Source organism: Mixophyes fleayi, chromosome 6 (genome assembly GCF_038048845.1).
Source record: "Mixophyes fleayi isolate aMixFle1 chromosome 6, aMixFle1.hap1, whole genome shotgun sequence".
NCBI classification, from domain to species: domain Eukaryota; kingdom Metazoa; phylum Chordata; class Amphibia; order Anura; family Limnodynastidae; genus Mixophyes; species Mixophyes fleayi.
The window spans coordinates 223682621-223706891 of record NC_134407.1 but is presented as its reverse complement, the minus strand read 5'-3'; the positions used below and the strand labels follow the sequence as shown (position 1 = coordinate 223706891).

Genomic DNA, 24271 nt, shown 5'->3' with positions numbered 1-24271 from the left:
AGTGTGGTTTTTGTCTCAAGCCCGTGGTCTTCAATGCTGGTTGCTTTCGGCGGTAATGCAGTAGTCAGTGTGAATGTTGGTCCTCTCTCCAGATTACTATGTGTTCATTCTGCAGTTCAAACATAATATTACATTTAAATCATCGTGGTTGGGAAATAATGAATTATTTTCTGTGTCTGGGTGTAGTCTGAGGCATTTTTGCCATGAGTGTGCCGTGAGAGAAAGAAGGGGCATTCACCCACTGTATGCCTTGGACTGTACGAGAAGTAACTGGGTACCATTCGGGCTCAGATATGTGTGTGGGAGAAAATCAGGGTGATATTAGCTGTTACCCCATAAAGAGGTCAGTGCTTCTTTCTCAGATTATGATTTGTTCCATTTAGAGAATCGGTGGTTATATCCTCTAAAGCCCTTAGTCTAATCTACCTTGCACTTTCAGTGACCTTCCTGCAATATTGCTTTTTATCCCTTGTGGAAAACTCGTTTGATCGTAGGCTGGGCTTTCTTGGAGGCCATTAAGACAAGTGGGAAAGGTCACAACCTTATCATAAGGATCCTTACCCTCTGTTCACACCCTCATTGTGAGTATGAGTATATGACAGCCTTTCAGAGAAAGTTCCCATCCACAATGTTTCCAGACAGGGTTGGCCACAGTTTCACTTAATCTTTATCATGGTTGTTGAGGTGTGTTATAGACCTTTACATGATGACCAGAATCAGTGGTTCCACTTACAGATGTTTTCCCTGGTTTCCATCAGTGTTTCTACATTCAGGTTATTTCCTCCTGTTTTCCCAGGTTTATCTCAGTTTTTCAAGAATAAACATCAAGACCAGGAAATCTGGTATCTGAAAGAGGAAACACTGATCAGTATATTATATCCTTCATAGAGGACTCCAAACAAAGATGAAACAGGCTGTTTGTAATTTGATATTGTGTGTAGGGACAAACTTCTGTCACACTGTAAAATAAATATTATTTTCTTTTATTTATAAAGTGCCACAAAAGGCCCGAAGCGCCTTTATAGTTGTATAAGAGGTGCCTCCTTATATACTTAGTAATTGTAGCATAAGGATTCATTCCTATCTTCCCTATCAAGCTATGGGTTGGTTAGATAAATGTACACATCATCTGATAATCACTAAAAAAATAATCTATTCTGTAACTGTGTTTCCTACAGATGGATCCAGTAACAGAAATACCCCAGAGAGATGTCCCCGTCCTCTTTATTCACAGGATTGTACAGAGGAAAATCACAGTATCCTACAGGAGTATCAGGTAGATGGAATTTAGGGTCTCAACAAATACCAAAGTGACTTTTCACTATATGATATGTAGAGCAGCATTATGTGTTTTATACAATAATTATTGAAATCAGACATTGTTAACTTTTTAATTTATTGTTTTATGGGTTATTTAGAATGAAGATCTGCGTGGTATTAAGGTAAAAAATATAGAGGGAGAAGAAGAGACGTATGTGAGGGGTGATCAGCAGTGTAAGGAGGAGGAAATCCCTACAGATATCAGCACAGGTCAGTAATAACCACTTATTACAGAAAAGAGACATATTCTCCTTGTTCAGTCACTACAACAATCTATTATTCTACACCCTCCTCTGTCCAGTGGGGGAGTCAGGAGCCATCAGCCCCTATTAGACTCCTGCTCTCCTCACATTATATCATTGTGCTACCAGCCCAGAGATCTGACCAGTCTCCTCCCCACACTCTCTGGTGATTCTCATACATCAGGAGCCATCAGCCCCTATTAGACTCCTGCTCTCCTCCTCACATCATATCATTGTGCTACCAGCCCAGAGATCTGACCAGTCTCCTCCCCACACTCTCTGGTGATTCTCATACATCAGGAGTTATCAGCCCCTATTAGACTCCTGCTCTCCTCCTCACATCATATCATTGTGCTACCAGCCCAGAGATCTGACCAGTCTCCTCCCCACACTCTGGTGATTCTCATACATCAGGAGCCATCAGCCCCTATTAGACTCCTGCTCTCCTCCTCACATCATATCATCATCATCATCATTTATTTATATAGCGCCACTAATTCCGCAGCGCTGTACAGAGAACTCATTCACATCAGTCCCTGCCCCATTGGAGCTTACAGTCTAAATTCCCTACTATAGACACACACTCACACACAGACAGACAGAAAGACAGACAGAGAGAGAGAGACTAGGGTCAATTTTTTTTTTTTTTTTGGATTGCAGCCAATTAACCTACCAGTATGTTTTTGGAGTGTGGGAGGAAACCGGAGCACCCGGAGGAAACCCACGCAAACACAGGGAGAACATACAAACTCCACACAGATAAGGCCATGGTCGGGAATCGAACTCATGACCCCAGTGCTGTGAGGCAGACGTGCTAACCACTACGCCACTGTGCTGCCCTGATCATATCATTGTGCTACCAGCCCAGAGATCTGACCAGTCTCCTCCCCACACTCTCTGGTGATTCTCATACATCAGCCATCATCCCCTATTAGACTCCTGCTCTCCTCCTCACATCATATCATTGTGCTACCAGCCCAGAGATCTGACCAGTCTCCTCCCCACATTCTCTGGTGATTCTCATACATCAGGAGCCATCAGCCCCTATTAGACTCCTGCTCTCCTCCTCACATCATATCATTGTGCTACCAGCCCAGAGATCTCACCAGTCTCCTCCCCACAGTCTCTGGTGATTCTCATACATTAGGAGCCATCAGCCCCTATTAGACTGCTGCTCTCCTTCTCACATCATATCATTGTGCTACCAGCCCAGAGATCTGACCAGTCTCCTCCCCACACTCTCTGGTGATTCTCATACATCAGGAGCCATCAGCCCCTATTAGACTCCTGCTCTCCTCCTCACACCATATCATTGTGCTACCAGCCCGGAGATCTGACCAGTCTCCTCCCCACACTCTCTGGTGATTCTCATACATCAGGAGCCATCAGCCCCTATTAGACTCCTGCTCTCCTCCTCACATCATATCATTGTGCTACCAGCCCGGAGATCTGACCAGTCTCCTCCCCACACTCTGGTGATTCTCATACATCAGGAGTTATCAGCCCCTATTAGACTGCTGCTCTCCTCCTCACATCATATCATTGTGCTACCAGCCCAGAGATCTGACCAGTCTCCTCCCCACACTCTCTGGTGATTCTCATACATCAGGACCCATCAGCCCCTATTAGACTGCTGCTCTCCTCCTCACATCATATCATTGTGCTACCAGCCCGGAGATCTGACCAGTCTCCTCCCCATACTCTCTGGTGATTCTCATACATCAGGAGCCATCAGCCCCTATTAGACTTCTGCTCTCCTCCTCACATCATATCATTGTGCTACCAGCCCAGAGATCTGACCAGTCTCCCCCTCACATACTAATGTTTCTAATACATCAGTACTTTGGACGTTGCCCTTGTGGTTCCATTACTAATCAATAGGATGAAATACTGCCATTACTCATGATCCTCCATGTGTATTAATGCTATAATGTTTGATTAGAGTTCTATATATGTGTATACTAACACTACAATACTAAAGCAAAATAGCAGCTGATTCCACTAAGAAAACACAGAACTATAACCACACACCTCTCATTACACAGTAGCTCCCTCCACTCTGTGCTTGGATACTATGTTGTTCTTCATCTTCTGATCTGTCTCTGTATCCTGCTCTGCCCTAGGCTATCTTCCACTTTTATTGTTGCTTATCTTTGCCCTGCTCCATTTTCCTTCTCTGTCCTTATGCTCCGCTCTGTGCTGTCGTCATTCTGTATTGCAATTTCCTACTATATTGCTCGGTCCTGATCCTCTCCTGCCCTCACTGTACATGTCTACACTGAAGCCTTAGCCTAAATTGGTAGCCACGGTTGACCAGAGGGAGTTGGAGAGGCAACTTCTCTGTTTTCTTTGAGTCCACGTGGAGTGTTTATGTGTGAGGGTAGTGATGTTATAGGCAGTGGGATTTGATAATTTCACTGGCTTGGGAAATGTTACAGCCCACAGTCTGCATTATGGATGGAGTAGTAGGATGTGTTTAAGCCACTGGCATGTCACTGTTGCTGGATCTATGTAATGTGCTTGGTAATGCAGTTGTGTTCTATGCTAAGCCAATGGTTTATATCTTAAACAAAAGTCATGTTAGCTTTTTGTACATTTATAATTGAGATAAAGGTTTCATAGTTTGCAAATTGAAATTAAACAACTGAACATCTTGAACTCACTAATGGTACGGCAACTTGCTCCTCAGTGTACAAATAAGATGTCTATTTACGTACTTTTGTTTCCAGCAGATGGACGCAAAAGCAGGAAAATCTCGGAGGGATATCTCGTTTTGTCTCCAGATTTTAAAATAGAAGATGACACCATACAAGATTCTCCAAGAGAGAACCCTATTACCCTAAATATACATCCAGTACTTCACAGTACAGATATAATATCTGTCCCCTCTAATCATGAGGGATGTTCTCTTGATAACTTAGATATTGTCATAGATAGAACAGCTCATACAGGTAATACAGTCTTTCCCTGTTGTGAATGTGGAAAAAGTTTTATATATCAATCAGACTTTGTTAGGCATCAACAAACTCACACAGGAGAGAGACCTTTTCCATGCTCTGAGTGTGGGAAATCTTTTACACAGAAATTTGGTCTCATTAGACATCAGAGAACTCACACAGGTAATAAGCCATTTACATGTTCTGAGTGTGGCATATGTTTTATACAGAAATCAGGTCTTGTTGAACACCAGAGAACTCACACAGGGGAGAAACCATTTCCATGTTTTCAGTGTGGCAAATGTTTTACACGGAGATCACATCTTGTTAAACATCAGAGAACTCACACAGGTGAGAAACCATTTTCTTGCTCTGAGTGTGGAAAATGTTTTACACAGAAATCAGGTCTTGTTGAACACCTGAGAACTCACACAGGGGAGAAACCATTTCCATGTTTTCAGTGTGGCAAATGTTTTAGACGGAGATCAGAGATTGTTAAACATCAGAGAATCCACACAGGTGAGAAACCATTTCCTTGCTCTGAGTGTGGAAAATGTTTTACACAGAAATCAGGTCTTGTTGTACACCAGAGAACTCACACAGGGGAGAAACCATTTCCATGTTTTCAGTGTGGCAAATGTTTTATACAGAAATCAAGTCTTGTTGAACACCAGAGAACTCACACAGGGGAGAAACCATTTCCATGTTTTCAGTGTGGCAAATGTTTTATACAGAGATCAGATCTTGTTAAACATCAGAAAACTCACACAGGTGTAAAATCATTTCCATGATCTGAGTGGGAGAAATATTTGACACATATACAAAATCTTCAACATCTGAGAACTGAAGACAAGAAAAACAGTTTCCATGTTCTGGAGGGTGTTAGAAATGTTTCACATGCTCTTTTTACACATTTGACAAAGGAGAAAGGCCATTTCCCTGACCCGATAGACATGAAACAGGGTTGCAGCAATAGTCCAGATATTGTAAAAGATGTTTATGAATGCAAATTATAAAAAATACTCAAATATTTTTCCAGACTATATACTTATTGCACATGACTGGAGGGCAAATCAAAGCTCCAGACATACAATATATCAACATGTTATAATTTAGTTATCATCTAAAGATATAGGTGGAATGTATGTCATCAACATAAGACTGGGACAGATTGCTCATGGATGGAACTAATTGCAGTTATGGCATCACTTTCCACAGTAATAACAAGACCACATTATTATACCGTGTGACAGGATGGATCACCTATGCTACACTGTCTGTTGTGTTGGGGACCAGCTTGCTTTGCCACCGTCCCCTTTCTTTATCCAAAATTTTGCCCCTCTATCCACAGTAGGAGTGGATTGCTGCTACCACTAGGCTCCTTCGCCGGCACCTAGAACCGGTTCTTTCTGGGTAACTTTCGCTGGTAGTGTACCTCTCACTGGGCTCCTGGGCTGATACCTCTGATTTCTTCCTTTAGATCAGGGTTGCTGTGGATGGTTCCCCCTGGCATATCACATGGGCCAGAGTTGCAAGGTCGTTGGCAGAGCATTAGTACTGGAATGCTGGGTCCCAACCTCAGAACAGCCAGAAATTGCCACAGTTAAGTAGGTGTCAGAGCAGGATCTTGAAGCAGTAATGTTTTATTAGTCCTTATAAGAATAGTTACACGCTAGCTTATGGTACTAGCCAGTGTCGGACTGGGACATGAAGGGCCCACCGGGGGAAATGCAGCGGTAGGGGCCCACTACAATGGGGTGTGGCCAACTGTAAGAGGGGTTGTGGTCAGTCATTAAAGGGGATGGGGTCAGGCCATGGAGGACAACGTATAGCACCTTAGTATGGTCCATAAAGAAAAAGAGGACATTTGCAGTGAGGAGCCGCGAAGGAAAAGACAGAAGAGAAGAAAGAAGTCAATAGGAAAGTAAGTGAAGGGGAGCAAATGCAGCATGGAGGGCACTGTGTGCAACAGGGGAGACAGGGAAAGGGGAGGGATGAATTGAATACAATCAATCATCATCAGCTATTTGTGTGCTGTCCATTCTTTGTGGTTAGTGTTCTCTCCCCTCATAGTGTACACAGAAAACAAATGCTATACTACAGTACTAGAGATCAACCGTTCATCATATGAAAACCACAATATAAGGGTATAGACTAAAAATTAATATATCCATGAAGCACTATGGAGACCACAAAATTATTAGCATAAAAATATATGCACATTTAAAATATTACATAAATCTAATTACACTCTAGACACTGGCAAATAAAAACAGGACTCTAAAAAATGATCTACCCACAAAATGTACACTCAATAATAATCCAATGCCACTACAAAGGACAAAAGCAAAACATTAATATTAAAGCATATAGCAGATGCAATCCTATAAGGACCTAACTGTCTGAATGTGTTTTATTCTGATTAAGATATGCTTCTATAGGGAATAGAGTCCCACAATTGATTGAAAACAAATAAACATGGAACATGATATAAACAGTGAATTTGGTTACTAGTTTATTAGGAATCCATTCATTGGTCAGCTGCAATAGGATCCTTTTATAGAGGCACTGAAGACGTATATTGCAATGAAGCCATTCTAATTTATCTCCCTCCCTCCGAGGTCACACAGTGGAGAGCTCTAGAGAAGTTTGCACGATTTATTACTTACTGATTACACGGACTCACACTGCAGTTAGGATTGCAACTTTATGACTACAGGACGCCTGCAACTACAGCAGAAGGAGTAATCTGAGATCTGTGTCACTGTGAAGCATTTCTGCCTCTCTCTGTCTCAGGAGCAGGAAGTGTTCTCACGTGCTGGCTGTAGGCAGGGATTAGTTTGACAGTCTCCGTTTCATATGTAGACTGACCGCAACTCGGTAATTCTCTGCTCTGCCTCACCAACAAAGAGGGCGGGGTTATCAGGCAACAGGGCCTCCCGGGGGATACCCCGGCTCCCCGGCAGGCCAGTCCGACACTGGTACTAGCAATCTTTCAAGAGTTACAGATGCAATAATGATACTACATGGTCAAACAGTGCGCTTTTTATACAGATTTACACAGATACCCTGGCAGTAGGTCATCCAGTCTCCTGCCCCTCTAAACAATCCAAGCCGGTTCATGCAGCCTGCACATAAATCAGCCTGGAGGGCTGGTAGTTATTACTGGGAGTTATTTCTACGTAATCCAGCCACACCTCCGCCTTAGGGGTACCAGGGGCACTTCCATACTCCTGGGCAATGGGTGTGGGATAATAATAAAAATAAACAAAATAAAATTAACAGTAATAATAAACCAATAAACCATTTTGTCATTGTGCACTACAGGTCTCAGCATGCCCAGGGAATGCTGGCACTTGGGGAATCACGAGTGCCAGCATGACCTGACACCAGGCTGGAAGCTAGAAGCTGTAGTGCACCAAGAAACATTTAAATAAAACACACACACACACATTCTAAAACGACTTTATGTAAAATAAATAAAAGCCTCTGTAATACTCACCTACATCCAGGGTCTTCTGTAATCCATCCAAGTATCCCTGCTATTCCACACCAATAATCCAAAATATATCCAGGGACTTTGAAAAAGACTAGTTTAGCATCGTCCTCCAGAGGACCCGTGGAAGTATTTTGTTTTTTTATCTGCCAATCCTGGATACCGTGAATCTTTTTGGGTGTGTTTTTTTCAAAGCCTCAACTGTTTTTATCAGATTTTATAAAACAACCAGTTACAATCCTGAAAATACATTCAAATTAATACAATGATTACATATAACAAACTATAAGTAATACCACTAAACCAACCTCCCCACTCAGAAAGCCAATTAGCAGGGTTTTACCAACTGAGCCAATCAGGTCATTGGGCATCTTTAACAGTTCATCCGGAGATATTAGTATAGCAACATACAGAAGTGTTCTATCTGAAATTAATGAATGGGTAGATCACCAGAAGAGAGCACCCATTCCACTTCCAGGCCACCATTTAGCAATACGAACCAACCTGCAGATAGAGAAATAGACAGGATTATCTGTACCTTCTAGTAACACTAAATATGTATCACATAGACCTGAAGTTACTTATACTCCAAACCTTTTTTTTCTTTTCTGTCCCTGCCAGTGTCACTCATACTTTACATTCTGTCTGATGTTCACAGGTTTTTACTACTACATAAACCAAATCATGTACCACTACCCAATGTTTTTATAGTTGTCCCTTCTCCAAATACCACCAATGATTAGGGATCAAAGTAACACAATATTCCCTCAATTCATCCAATGTAGCTATTTGTCCCCTGAGCAATGTTTTATCACCTCTGGTACTGGTATAAAATACAGTGAAGATTTCATTTCTAAACTTGTTATCCCTGTTTTTACTTCGTACTTGGGGTCTGGAGTTTCTTTATCTGGGTCTATCACCCATGGGGGAGTGTTTCAACTCTAGCCCACCACCTCAATTTTATGTTTCTGTACTTTCAGTTGTATCTTACTGAAAAGTATTGTAGAAGGGGGTGAGGGTATCACAGGGCAGTCATCAATCACTGAAAAGATGTTTGATCTCCTGTTATCATTTGGTAAACCTTTTGCAATACCTCACATAACAGGACAGAAAGTGAACAGCGACGGCATTACCAATGCAATCCAGGACATCCAAGAAAACTTATTCACGCTGACCATACACCACAATTAGGTGACTGTACATATTGTGCCAGCAACACAACCTATTACAAAAAAAAACAAATTTCCTGAGGAAGCTTCAAAGTTGGAGGTGAAAGTGTTAGAAAATTTTAAACCGGACACCAAAATGACAATAACAACATCAATATTAACTTCTTTTGCGAACGACTGTGGGTATTAATAACAAGACCCCACCCAGCACACAGACAGCCATAACTACAGAAAAAAACTCATACGCAGTACCCCTAGAATACCGATCCGTTCCGAAACTCACGGACACCTGCAGTCAGCGCCCCCGTGTAGAAGGGGAGGTAGAAGGTATTATACAGCATGAGAAACCAAGCTGGCAATCCTCTAGTTTGCGGCAACTCTAAGCATGTAAGTTGCACTTCTGTTGCTTTCATGAGACCTTTACAAGTATGGACAATACACAGGGCCGGATTAACCCGAGGTCTAACTGGGCTACTTGACAGTTCTCAGCGGCATTATTGATTGGTGCGGGGGCAGGGGCGCCCCTGGCCTGATCAATGCTGCTGAGTCTCTCACTGTAGTCCTTCCGCAGTTCTCAGTAATCTCCTTACTGAGGAGATCTCATGAGTCTCACACGAGATCTCAGTAAGGAGCTTACAGAGCACCGTGGAAGGACTACAGTAAAAGGACAACAGAATGAGGAAAGCGCTTTGGGTGGGGGCCAGCGGGCGGCCTCACGGGGGAATGGAGGCCCCCTTAGCCCAGGGGCCTCCATTCCTTTAATCCGGCACTGACAATACGAGAGTGTAAAGGAATACTACCTGAGACTTTTTAACCAATGGATATCTTATACCTTTATATCATCTGACAGTAGAAAACAATCTACTTGAGAAGGCTATCACTTATATGTGGATTTAATAAGTACACTTACTGAACTTTAATATCCACCGTCTCCATACTATCTGTTAGGAACCCCTCCAGCAGACTGGGAAGCAGAAGCTATAACCGGCAATGAGGCAGCAGACCTCTGCCTTAAATACCAGTGGCCACCAATCAGAGTCTAGCTCTGAATCAGAAACAGCCCACTGCATAATTAATCTACAGCATTAATCAGCCCGCAGGCTAGAGGATCCGGTGAGCGCATGCGCCCGACTTCCTCTCTTTGCCGGGACGCAGCGCTGAAGTGTCCGATCGTTGCCCCGGCAACGGCCGGGTCATGGCCGGAAGTGACGTCCCGGTTGCCATAGCGACGGCCGGGACGCAGGTGAGTGAGTCGCGGCGGTCGTAACACTATCATTATACATGTGAATGGCTTTTATATGTTCATCAAAGTTCTGCCCGGAACCAATGCAATGAATTTGTGTTTCTAATAAATACTTTTTATAGTACTAGGCTTCATATACAATCTGGTATATAAATAGTAGAACACCAAGGACATTACAATATATACTTAAGCGCCAAGGGGTAGTACTTACAATTCTAACCTTTATGATCGGGTTCTATCCCCATAGGCAGCATTACTAATATATTACCATCAATCCCATTAACATTACCTACAACATAGGACAGCACTGGGTTCACTCTCCACAACCTGCTACACACCAAACTGGTTATATCCAAACTTGTAATACATTATTGTTTCGTCATCTGTTTGCAAACCACCAATTATATTGTAACATTGGTTATAGTCACAATTCAATGTGTTGCATGTTGCACTATATCAGCTAGGTTAGTACGCATCAATTGTATCACACATCGTACTTAGAACCGCTAAGTGTACCTTGGAAACAGAAATATTAGGAGTTTAGATAGCGCCTACATTTGAGCAGCTCATACGTGGCCAATTACCAACTGCTTGTTGGCATCAACCACTCCTATCCCTCTTTATAAATATGTTTGAAGACTGACTCTGTCTTCCTCTGAAAATCTTCTCTATATACAAGATGCTGGTTATTCTTATTAATTTATCTGACTCTCCGAAACTGACTCATACGTGAAGTAGCATGAAACACAGTACTACCAGTGGGCATTGTACTGAGCTAAGTGAAAAGAGCTGCCTTCAATTGGGGCAGGTAGTGGTTAAAAATATATAACACATTACTGAAGTAAATTGAACTACAACAGGACCATCCCATTCAGTCTGCACAGAATACACACTCTGCTCTGGTAATGGATTTCAAATAATTCCATTAGCACAATCTCTGTATTCCTTGTCCCAACTCGTACCATGCATTCATATCAACCACTTCTGCAGGTGTCATATATATGTGATATAGAATCTCAATTGAGATGCAGCAATGTGAGATAACAGTCTGTGAACTGTGCCCTTCTCATGTGTAATCTGACCCTGGGATCATTACACACCCTCCCAAACTGATAACCTCTCTTTGTGTTACACCATCAGCCCCTAGGTCCCACAGTCTCAGTACCCATGTCAGCAATCCCTCATTAGGATGTTGTTTATATTTAACCCCAATCTCACTGAGTTCTCCAGCAGAATAACTACGTGTTTCTTCCATCAATCCCTGCTGTGCCCTGATCCCTGTCTGTCAGTAATTGTGATCTGTATCTGACACACTAGCAGCATCTGTACCAGTTCTTTGTGTCACCTCTCTCCTTTGGTAGTATTAATGGTATGTATTTCTCCCCCCACCCCTTTAACTTCAACCTCCTCATCAAATTCACTATCATTTTCTGACCACTTAACAACCCACCAACGACTACCAATCCCCTCGCTGTGTCAGAGTCCTCACCCTTACACGATCACCATCGCTGTATCAGAGTCCTCACCCTTACACGATCACTATCTCTGTATCAGAGTCCTCACCCTTACACGATCACCATCGCTGTATCAGAGTCCTCACCCTTACACGATCACCATCGCTGTATCACAGTCCTCACCCTTACACGATCACCATCGCTGTATCAGAGTCCTCACCCTTACACGATCACCATCTTGCACATTTAGTCGAGTTCTTGTCTGCTGTTTTCTTTTCACAGCATTTATTACATAGGAGGAAAACTGATCCTCAACATCTCCTTTATGGTTCTTCAAGTAAAAAAAAAATACAGAGGAGAATTAGCTAAAAACATACTAGTAGGTTATTTGGCTGCTATCAAATTGACCATAGTCTCTGTGTGTGTGTGTGTGTGTTAGGGAATTTAGACTGTAAGCCCCAATGGGGCAGGGACTGATGTGAATGAGTTCTCTGTACAGCGCTGCGGAATTAGTGGCGCTATATAAATAGCTGATGATGATGATGATGCTCTGTAACTTGTAAAAGATCTTTTTCTACCCTTTCTCTACGCTTTGTCTCATCTTGTAGCGCTTGCACACAAATCCACCCTGCTTTTGCGGCAGCCATCCGCTCAATGGTATTATATAGAGACAATTCTAAATTCACAGCAACGTGGTGAGGATCTGCCAATTGTTCCAGTACAACATATTTATTACACTTGTGAGGAATGGGAGCCCAGGGTCCTGAACTAGACACCCACGGAGGGAGTGGACTTTCTTTTCCTGATTTTTTTTCCACTTAAACACACTAAAATAACAACAGTCTAATACCTGTATGCAGTTTATACAAAATAAACCCCACTAACACAGCACAAATGCTAAGTACAATAAACAATTTCAATAGTACGAATTTTATCTGTCATTAATTGCAATGTCACACCCCACTTCTGGTACCAAATGTTACAGGATGAACATTAACTCTTAAGAGTAGGTACTTAGCTGCGGAATACAATTTGATTGTTGAGGAAGGTCTGGACCTGAGAGCCTCGTTGCTTGATAGCACTGAGCATAATTTGTTGGACAAAGCTTTCTCGACATTCCAACTAAGCCTAAAGCTATCTAGATTGGCTGCCTTATAAAATCCTGAAAACAACCCCCTCCTCTCTCATGAGACTAGTTTAAACCAGTTCTTTGCTAGTGTGAAAGAAATAATGATGTCTTTAATTAAGTAATGTAACTTGTATAGAAATATTTGGTATCAGACTGAAATTAGTTAGGATATCTTACTTGCAGAATTGCACAGTTACAGTAATTGTGATTAGAATGACAAGTTCTTCTCTAAGCTGAGAGAAGAACTATAAAACAGATAACCAGGTGTCCATACTACAGGCTACAAGATAAGACAAGTGATCAAGAGCAGATAGTTTGCACAGATGTTTAAAGGACATAGTAAAGAAAAAGGAAATGTGCTAACTATTACACAATGTAAGCATAAAGATAAGTTGAGCATGTAATATTCTTTGTATAAATACTAGTGCTTAAAGCCTCAATAAACAGAGTTGATTTGACAGACGTCTGTGTGACTGATCAGTTAGTTCTCCAGCGCTGACCAAATCAGAAAGGATCTTTATAGCTGACAAAGTCTGGTTCCATTAACAGTAGCCTTATGCTCATCTCTTTGTATTCATGTTATCTACATGAATACAATGTTATCTACATGAGTCAATCCTGTTAACCCTTTCCATCATAGTGACACATTATTATTTCAATAAATAATATCTCTCCTAGATAGCTTTATTATCTTTTTTTTTGTAAAAAAAATTAGTACGTTTACAAATGTGCTTTTCCTACACCAGTTGACCTATCATTGTATGGTTACAAACAAACACCACACATGGACCACCACTCCACCATTACACAATCTATTACAAACACCTTTACACCACTTGCTATAGACTTGACCTATGAGGTTTATTATAAATTACATATCTTAAATTGAATGTAATTGCACAAGTATCATCATCATCATCATTTATTTATATAGCGCCACTAATTCCGCAGCGCTGTACAGAGAACTAACTCACATCAGTCCCTGCCCCATTGGGGCTTACAGTCTAAATTCCCTAATATACACACACACACACACACACACACACACACACACAGACACATACACACACAGACACATACACAGACAGACAGACTAGGGTCAATTTGTTAACAGCCAATTAACCTACCAGTATGTTTTTGGGGTAGCCATTACACTGACATATAACTATTACATAGCCTGTCTTGTACTTTGTAGTATGAAGCATATTACAATCCACATTATTATACACATGAACGTCCAGGAGGTGGAGTGGGCCTTCTCCTGTCCCCCTGCTGCACTTTTCGGGTCATTCCCACCCTACCTTCCCTCTCTTTCTCCTCCTTTGAAGTTCACTCCATCCGTCTCTTCTCTCCCATCCACCTCCGTGTCTCTGTCATCTATTGTCCCCCTAGCCCCACCTCCCTCTTCCTAGATAACTTCGCTGCCTGGCTCCCCCACTACCTTTCGTCCGACCTTCCCTCCATCATACTTGGCGACTACAACATCCCCATTGACAACTGCTCCGACCCTACCACCATCAAGCTTCTCTCCCTCACCTCCTCCTTAGGCCTCTCCCAGTGGACCTCCTCCCCCACCCACCGTCTTGGTGACTCTTTCGACCTTGTCTTCTCTCATCTCTGCGATCTCTCTGATTTCTCCAACTCTCCCTTCCCACTCTCTGACCATCATCTGCTCTCTTTCACTCTGTCCTCCTCCCCTGCTCCTCCCCCGCTGAAAGCCACCCTCACTAGACGCAACCTTGAAGCGATCGACCCCATCTCTTTCTCCTCTTCTCTTGACTCTCTCCTCTCTCCCATTCCCTCCCTGACCTGCCCTGACCAGGCATCCTTTCTCTACAACCACTCCCTCACTACTGCCCTGGATGCGGTCGCCCCTGCCTCTCCTATCCGACGATGCCGCCTCATTCCCCAACCTTGGCACTCCAAACTCACCCGCTTCCTCCAAAAATGCTCTCGCACTGCGGAACGCCTCTGGAGGAAATCTCGCTCCCTGGCTGACTTCCTCCACTTTAAATTTATCCTCTCCTCATTTTGATCTGCCCTCTCCCTTGCCAAACAAACCTTCTTCAAGTCCCTCATTTCCTCTCAGTCCTGTAACCCCCGCCGTCTGCTTGCCACCTTCAACTCCCTCCTTTCTGCCCCTCCCCCTCCGGTACCACTTTCCCTCTCTGCTGCTGACTTCGCCACTTTCTTCTCCAAAATTGAAGCCATCAGACTTAACATCTCCGCCTCAATCCCCTCACCCGCTGTCCACATCGCTCCACCCCCCTCCAACAATCAACTCTGGTGCTCCTTCTCCCCCACATCAGGCGAAGAAGTTCGCTCCCTTATTCTTTCCTCTCCACACTCCACCTGTCCTCTCGATCCCATCCCCTCTAACCTCCTTCGCTCTCTCTCTCCCACTGCCTGCTCCTACCTGGCACACCTTTTTAACCTATCACTCTCCTCTGGTGTAGTACCCTCCTCATTTAAACATGCTCTTATCTCTCCTATCCTCAAAAAAACTAATCTTGACCCCACCGCTGTCGCCAGCTATCGCCCCATCTCTCTTCTCCCCTACGCCTCCAAACTTCTTGAGCGAATTGTCTGCTGTCGCCTCACCAGATATCTCTCGGACAATTCCCTCCTTGACCCTCTCCAATCTGGATACCGCCCCTTCCACTCTACTGAAACTGCCCTGGCCAAAGTGACCAATGACCTCCTATCGGCCAAATCTAAGGGTCACTTCTCCATACTCATCCTTCTTGACCTCTCCGCTGCCTTTGACACAGTGGACCACCCCCTCCTTCTGCAAACTCTTCTCTCTCTCGGCCTCTCTGGTTCCGTCCATGCCTGGTTCTGCTCCTACCTTGCTAACCGCTCCTTCTCTGTCTCCATGTCTGGCTCTTCCTCCACCCCCTCCCCTCTCTCGGTAGGAGTCCCCCAGGGCTCTGTCCTCGGCCCCCTACTCTTTTCGCTCTACACATCCTCCCTCGGTGCCCTTATCTCCTCCTTTGGTCTTCAGTATCACCTTTATGCTGACGACATTCAACTTTACATTTCTCCTGATCTCTCTCCCTCCCTCCTCTCTCGGGTATCTGACTGCCTCTCTGCCATCTCCACCTGGATGTCCTCCCGCTTTCTCAAAATTAACATCTCTAAAACCAAACTCATTGTCTTTCCTCCCCCTAGACTCCCCTCCCACCACAACCTCTCTATCGTTGTTAATAACACCACCATCTCCTCTGTCACCCAACTCCGCTGCCTGGGTGTCACCCTCGACTCATCTCTGTCTTTTGCCCCCCATGTCCAATCCCTTGCTCAAGCCTGTCGCTTCCAACTGCGCAACATCGCCCGCATCCGACCCTTCCTCTCACAAGACGCCACCAAAATCATCATCCACGCACTCATCATCTTCCGCCTCGACTACTGCAACCTTCTCCTCACTGGCCTCCCCCTCTCACATCTCGCCCCCCTCCGCTCTGTACTCAATGCGGCTGCTAGACTCATCTTTCTCTCACGCCGCTCCTCCTCTGCCTCCCCTCTCTGCCATGCCTTACACTGGCTCCCCATCCCCTACAGAATCCTCTTCAAACTCCTTATCACCACTTACAAGGCTCTCTCCCTGTCTACTGCTCCCTATATCGTCAACCTCCTCACCATTCACACTCCAGCCCGGTCCCTGCGCTCTGCTAATGACCGTCGCCTCTCCTCCACTCTAATTACCTCTTCCCACTCCAGAATCCAAGACTTCGCCCGAGCTGCCCCACAGCACTGGAATGACCTCCCTCGTTCTATCCGTCTCGCTCCCAATCTGTGCTCCTTCAAACGAGCACTGTTCACTCACCTGTTCCTCAAAGCTTATCAACCGTCCACTTAACCCCTCATCTACTCTGCTCGCTATTCCCTCACTCCCCTGGCATCACCAGCTCCCTCTCGTGTCTGGTTTGTCCACCCTCCCTTAGGATGTAAGCTCTTATGAGCAGGGCCCCTCTTCCCCCGTGTCTCCATACCTGTTCTTCTGCTCTGTCCTTACTCCTTATGGCTGTCCTGGAGTTACTGAAGCATTGGTACTTTGTGTTTATCGTTCTGTACTGTTTAACCCTGTATGGTCTACTGTTTGTACTATGTATGGCGCTGCGAAAACATTGTGGCGCCCAACAAATAAATGATAATAATAATAATAATAATAATACTTTATGTTCTATACTGGGCTATAAGTACATGGTCCAGATAAAATTCTAATCATATGTACCTATCTGTAATAGTGAATGTATACACCTAGGAAAGGCCCTCCGGATTTCCACAACGCACTACAGCTATCTCCTGTGGAGCGTACTCCAGTGGCCCTGAAGATGAGCCATAGAGTGCCTGCAATTAACTCTGCCCTTCAAAATAAATTTTGCAGCCCCATAGGCTAAATTTTTGTCTGCATTACGGATGAACTGTGGGGCAGGATCCAAAAAAAGGTCAATAACCTTAGTACTGAGCAACATCCTGTAGACGCTACCAGCCCGCTTGTTTGCAAGTGGTTGAGGCTTTTCAACATTGTACTCACTGATTGGCTTGCAGGACACATGTGGGCCTAGGAACATAAGTCGTGGTTCCCTTCAAGACCATATGTAAAATGGTGGAATACACGTTCCTTTTACTTGTCTATAATGGAGTACCTGTTATATCCACTTCAGTCATAAAAGTTGTTCGTACCAACGCAATTAGTGGCGTTCCCACTCAACAAATGCCGGGAGAATACACCAATGCAGACACTATATGAAGCTGAAGAGATGGATTGTGTCATTTTGTGATTTTCTGTATCCATCAGTATCTTGCTGCGTATAGTTTGTGTGTGATTGGACCGTCACATTCTGAGGAAGAGACGCCTGGGCCCAGGCAAGTGACCGCTAAGCGTAAGCAGCCCAACATCAGCTACCAGGAGGTTGGTGGATAGGCTGCACCACACTATCCGGCAGCTACCCACCCGTGAAGCTCCGCATCTGAGAGGCTATAACCGAGCAGGTCAATGCTGTGGCTCCAATTTGGAGACATGTAAGTGAGGTATAAAAGAGGTTAGGGAACTAAAATGTTTTTGAAATATATTATGCTAGGAATACATTAAAAAATGGCCACCTTCTTAGAATATTGTCAAAAACACAAATGTTTTTCAACGCATGTGAAGTTATAAGAAACAAAAAACATGTACAAAAGCTAAAGATGTTTATAATTCCATTGTGACCTCTTTTATTTGTTTCAGTATGTTTAGTCTAAAAATAGAGAGATATATTTATTTGTATGTCTGGAGGTGAAAAGTCTGATTAGAAAAGGAAGTGAGTTCCAAAGGAGGGGAGCAGAACAGCAGAAGTCTTGGAAGTGGTGGTCGTTGGCAGAACAGAGAGGGTGGGAGGGAGTGTGGAGGGAGATGAGGCTGGAGATATAGGGGGCCATTGGTTGAGAGCTTTATAGGTGAGGGTAAAGAGTTTGAACTGGACTTGGTAGCGGAAAGGAAACCAGTGTAGTAGAGCGGCGAGAAATGAAAATAAGATGGGCAGCAGCGTTGAGAACGAATTGGAGCTGGAAGAGGCAGGAGGAAGGAAGGCCAAAGAGAAGGAGGTTTCAGTAGTCCAGATGAGAAATAACAAGGGAGCGGAGGATAGTCTTGGCTGCCTCCAGGTTGAGAAAGGATCTGATCCTGGAGATGTATTGAAGGTGGAAGTGACATGCTTGGGAAAGGAATTGAATGTGGGGAGTAAAATAGTAGCCAGGAAAGGACAGTGTAACGCCGACCAAAGCAGTGAAGGATTTGCTAGAGGAGAGGGTGGTTGATGGTGTCAAAAGCAGCAGTGAGGTGTAAGAGTTTGAGTAAAGGGGAACTGAAACTTAGATTTGGCAGCAAAAGGTGATTATTGCCCTTGATAAGAGTAGTTGCTGTGCAGTGGAGGGGACAAAAGCCATATTGTAGTGGGTCTAGGAGGGAGTGGGAGGAAAGGAAGGTAGTAAAACAGTTGTAGACAATCCACTGTAGAAGCTTGGATGCAAAGATGAGGAGAGAGAGATGGGACGATAGCTGGAGAGAGAGTCTGGATCTGGGAGGGTCTTTTGAGGATTAGAGGATCAAGGACATGATTTAAAGACAAGGAGAAGAAGCCTGGTGCGAGGGACAGGTTGAAGAGATGGGTAAGATGGAAGCAGGTGGTAGGAGAAAGAGAGTGGAGAAGGTGGGAGGGAATAGGGTCTTGGAAGCATTTAGTGGGGATTCGGTGAGTACAAGAGAATGGACCCAACTTCCTCCCCAGAGAAGGAGTACAATGTGGGGAGACTGGAGGGGAGAAAGGGGACAGGCTTTGGGGGGAGATGAGTCTGATGGGAGGCGATGTTCTGGAAGATGGTTTTGATTTTTGAAGTGAGATGGGTGGACAAATCTGGTGCAGATAGAGAAAGGAGGAGAGGGGCAGAGGAGTGAATTAAAAGTAGTAAACAGGCTATTGGGTTGGATGACTGAGAAGAGATCAGAGGTGTCAAGACTTGCACTCTGCAGCTGCTGTCTGCAGTGACTCTATTGGATTGGTTATGCTTTCCACTTGTAGTACCACTGCCCACCAAAGGGGCCACTGTGCTATTTGATTATTCTCCTTGATCACTGGGAGTGGTTTCAGCTGCATGAGGCCTATTTATACCTGCCTGCTTCAAACAGTCTGGGCCAGATCATCAGGTCACTCCTGTGAGCATTTCCTTGTGCTTTGTTCCAGTCTGCATTATCAAGTTGTTTGTCCCAGTCTGCATTTCCATGTGCTTTGTTCCAGTCTGCATTATCAAGTTACCTGGCATTTTAGGTTCCTACCTATTCTGTGTGCTCTCACCTGGATCGTCAGTGCCTCTGCTGTGTTGCTGTTCAAAGGCTATACTGCTCAAACTGCACTTACCTCTGCTGTGTGCTGTTCAAAGGCTATACTGCTCAGACTGCACTTACCTCTGCTGTGTGCTGTTCAAAGGCTATACTGCTCAAACTACATCTCCATGGACTGCACCACTCAAGATCATCTACTCCACATTTGTCTCGGTGGCTCAGTGGTTATTACAGGTCGTATCATCTGAGCTGCTTGCTCTTACCCACTCCACTTTGTTGCTGGACTGTTACTTGTACCTCCTGTATCGTGCTGCCTCATTGTGGTCTCATATACCTGCTGCATTACCATCTCCACTTTGTTGCTGGACTGTTCCTGCTATTGCTATATTTGAATACACTGATTATACTGCTATATTGTATGCACTCATACTGCATTGCTGGTGGTACTGCTCGCCCTGTTCCTATGTTCCTTGTGCTTAATTACCAAGACTTTCTGTGATCATTCAAGCATCATTAAATAGCTAATTGTACCTTATCCTGCATCTGTTGTCTATTTGCTGTCTGGGTATAGAACTGACATTACCAGTGTGCCTACTTCACACCAGTTACTATCACTCCCCCTAGAGTCCAGAATACCAAACTGTGACAAGAGGTTTGAAATAGGTCTGTTTGGACAGAGGTAGGGCAGATCTATAAGATGAGAGTATGAATTTGCAATGCTGGAAGTCAGCAAGAGAATGCAATATACTCCAATGCTGCTCAGCAGTACAAGAGTATTTCTGCAGATTTCTGGTGCATTTGGAATGCCAGGGTTGAGGCTTGGATTTTCGAAGGCAGGTGGTGACGGCAGGGGCTACAGAGTAAAGGGCAGAAAAAATGTTGCAGTTATAAAGGGAAATAGTAAGGTCAGAGCAGGAAAGGGTGGAAGGGCAGGAGAGAGAGTGAGTACTATGAGGAGCAGAATGTCATTAGCATTGCTTGGTGAAGGTGGCCTTGAGAGGGGAAGGAGGTCAAGGACTAATGGTAAGGCTAAAAGAGAGACGATGATAGTGAGAAAGTGAGTCTGCTAAATCAGAAATTTCACAGCGATAACTAAAAACCATACCGAGGGCGTAGCCACTGGAGTTGGAGGGTGAAGAGGTCCATTGAAAGACACTGAAAAAATGATGAGTGGTTTAGAAGTTACAGGCTTGGTGGGGACGTAAATTGGGATGTTGAATTCGACCAGGATCAGGGAGGAAAGCCACACAGCGAAGTTATCTAGCAACTGGGAGATGGGACTGGTGGGGGGGGGGGGGGGGGAATAACCGCAATGCGAAGGTGAACATGGTGCTAAAGGTGAATGTCACGGGATAGGTTAGGAGAGAAGTTAACAAGTTCAGAGGGAAGAAAGAGAAAGGAGAGAGAGTTTGGAGCTCAGTGTGTGTGGGGGGGGGGGGGGTCAGGCAATGTGGTTGGGATCTAGGAGATAGGATGAAGTGTGTATGCAATAGATGTATGTGTGCATGAGATGAGAGAGAAAGCAAGTTGACAGTATAGAGGGGGATGAATGGTTCAGGAAAGGAGGGGAGACTAAGGAAAGGAAGCAGGGGTGCGAAAAGGGAGAGGAGACAAAGGGGAAGGGTAGAGAGGTGGAAACTGGTAGGAGCACAGACTACCCGGGTGATGAGAGAGGAGGCTGGCATCAGGATAAAGCCAGGAGGCAGCAGGAGAAGGGTCCAACAGGTGGGCTTCATGAGGAAGTCGGATAAAGCAGGAGGAATCCATCAGTGGAAGCACAAGGCCTGGAGGATGCAGGAGGCAGGCAGACACGAATTAGCAGGAAGAGACTCCAGAGACAGCAAAGTGCAATAAATAACTTCCACCTACAATATGACAACTGTCATAAAATAAAAACAGTCCCCTTTTGGTATATTAGGAATCCCAACCAATATAAGATGTCAAATGAGTGTGTATATCCCCGTTTGCTAACGATATGGAAACGCAAGTTATTTCAGCGGCATCCATGATGGTCTTTTCTGGAAAATAACCAGTTGGTAGGACGTACTTCCAACTATAATCCAACGATCACCAACCTGCTCAAATACAACAGAGTTCTGTGTTGGACTTAAAAGCCGATCTTGGCCAAAATCATTGAGAATTGATATAACAATACTAAAATTAAGACCTTATATGTATAAGTACAAATCTACTTCAGAACAATAATGCTTCAACAAAAATGCAACTATAAAATTAATAAATATTTGTTTATCACACAGATGTCAGGTCACATGATCTGCATATTCCACATTTCTCCACATCTCTTATAAACAAAGCGGGGCTAGCTGATATATAATTATTATATCATAGATAAAGGTGAAATTAATATATCTCTTACAAGGGAATAATGAAAAGCAGACACTTTAACTGGATAGCACAGCGATTAGTGCCTGACTGAAGTCCAATCACATGCTATGTCTAATTAGCATATATAAGCAAGCCAAATGTGCTAATGAATCCCACAATGGTAACGAACGGATGTGTCCCAATACGTAAACATAAAGCCAGCAAACATTAACAGCAACGTCCACAACCCCATGAATACAGATTGTTCCATATCCAAAGGTATAGTACAGGTGGAGCAGACTCTGGTGTCCTGTTATTATATTACAGGTGGAGCAGACACTGGTGTCCTGTTATTATAGTACAGGTGGGGCAGTCTGTGGTGTCCTGTTATTATAATATTAAAATTATATTATATAACATTTACAGCCAAATAGTAATTTTTTCGCTTTTCCAAGCATAGTATAGCTGTCCTGACGTTACTATAGAATGTTATCTGTGCCAAAACCTACCTCATTTATGTGATGCAGATGACAAGATCTCCATGTGTGTCAGACATTGTATCCTATTCCTGCTGCTAGTGTCGCTGAGATCTTTGTTATCCTCCTTTATTCTTCTCTATATTCCCTCACAATATTTCCCATGTGCACAGCTCTGTGCCCACATTATACACAACGTTTTGTGGTGACCTTAGAATGTTTCCTCCTTTTTAAAAGTTTATTCTTCCCATGATTTTTGTAAGATATACTTGTGCCTGGATCACGTAGCAATAATTTATTGTAGAAATGTATTTCAATTAGTTGTGTAGGCGCCAATTTATATCATTGCAAATGTACTGATTTTTGATACTGTGTTATACTTCTGTATCTGTAATGTACAGATTTATGCTACAATAGGTAAATGTTGGAGGAAATTTGATTTGTAACTTCTGAGACAATATGTCACAATTTGGTTATGTAATATTTCTAGAGGAAATCCTCATTAAGGCTAATTAGAACTCTCATGTGACGTGGCCAACATTGGTTTAGCCTGAAAAAAACAGAAGGGGGGGTGTTATCTTTCTTTCCTAAGTGGCCTTTTGTCTTGTGAGCTAAAACCTATCTGAACAATGTAAATAGCATGTGATGTGGGAAATCACAGAATAGTATAAATTGCATTTAAAATCCAAGTTTAAAGAACATCTCACATCCTGATGTTAATCTTTGAATGAAAGGACCTTTTGGGCCTGATAGGAAAAGGTGTCTGGTTTACCCCATGCAAGGCTGTGTCTAAAACTGTATAAAAACAAGCACTGTTTGACCATGTAGTATCATTATACCACCAGTACTTTCTGGATATCACTAGTACCTCAAACTAGTGTGTAACTGTCCTTTTCAGCACTTTCTGAGCTAATAAACATCACTGCTTAAGAAGCCCGCTTTGACACCTACTTAACTGCTGTGATTCCTGTGACCACAGAATAGACCAATCTAATCTGTTCTCTGGCTGTTCTGAGGTTGGCACCCAGCATCTAGTACCAAAGCTCTGCCCGCTACCCAGCTCTGGCCAGTGTGATAATCCAGGGAGAGGGATCCAACGCAGCCCTGATCTGAAGGTAACACGTCGGGGGTACCAGCCGAGGTGTATCAGCAAGGGGGTACACTAGCAGCGAGAGTTACCCAGAAGGAAGCGGTTCTAAGTGCCGCTAAGGAACCTAGTGGTGGCAGCAGCAAAAGCCCCTCCTACTGTGGTTAGAGGGCGCATTTGGGAGAAAGAAAAGAGGACAGTAGCAAGGCAAGGCCAGCTGGTCCCCAGTAACACAACAGACAGGGTGGCATAGGAGCTCCATCCTGTCATAATACACTTCTTGTATATTATGTACAATTGAATCATAAATAAAAACTCCATATTGGTGGAGTTCAATTTAGCTTTTAATTGATGTCTCCCTTAATACATAGAATTACACAGTGGTGAATAAGACATCTGGTGTGTCTGGGTGATGACCATTGTGTGTGTCAGGTTCCTATAAGGTGGATGATGTCACTGTCTATTTCTCCATGCAGGAGGGGGAGTATTTAGAAGGACACAAGGGTCTGTACAAGGATGTGATGATGGAGAATCACCTCACATCACACGGTAAGAGGAGACTTTCATTTATGGT

General features: G+C 43.8%; 1 pseudogene; it reads left to right on the top strand.

Annotated features, from left to right (window-relative positions):
- The window catches only part of LOC142095510 (uncharacterized), a 48405-nt pseudogene that overhangs the window by 12081 nt on the left and 12053 nt on the right, over positions 1-24271 (top strand).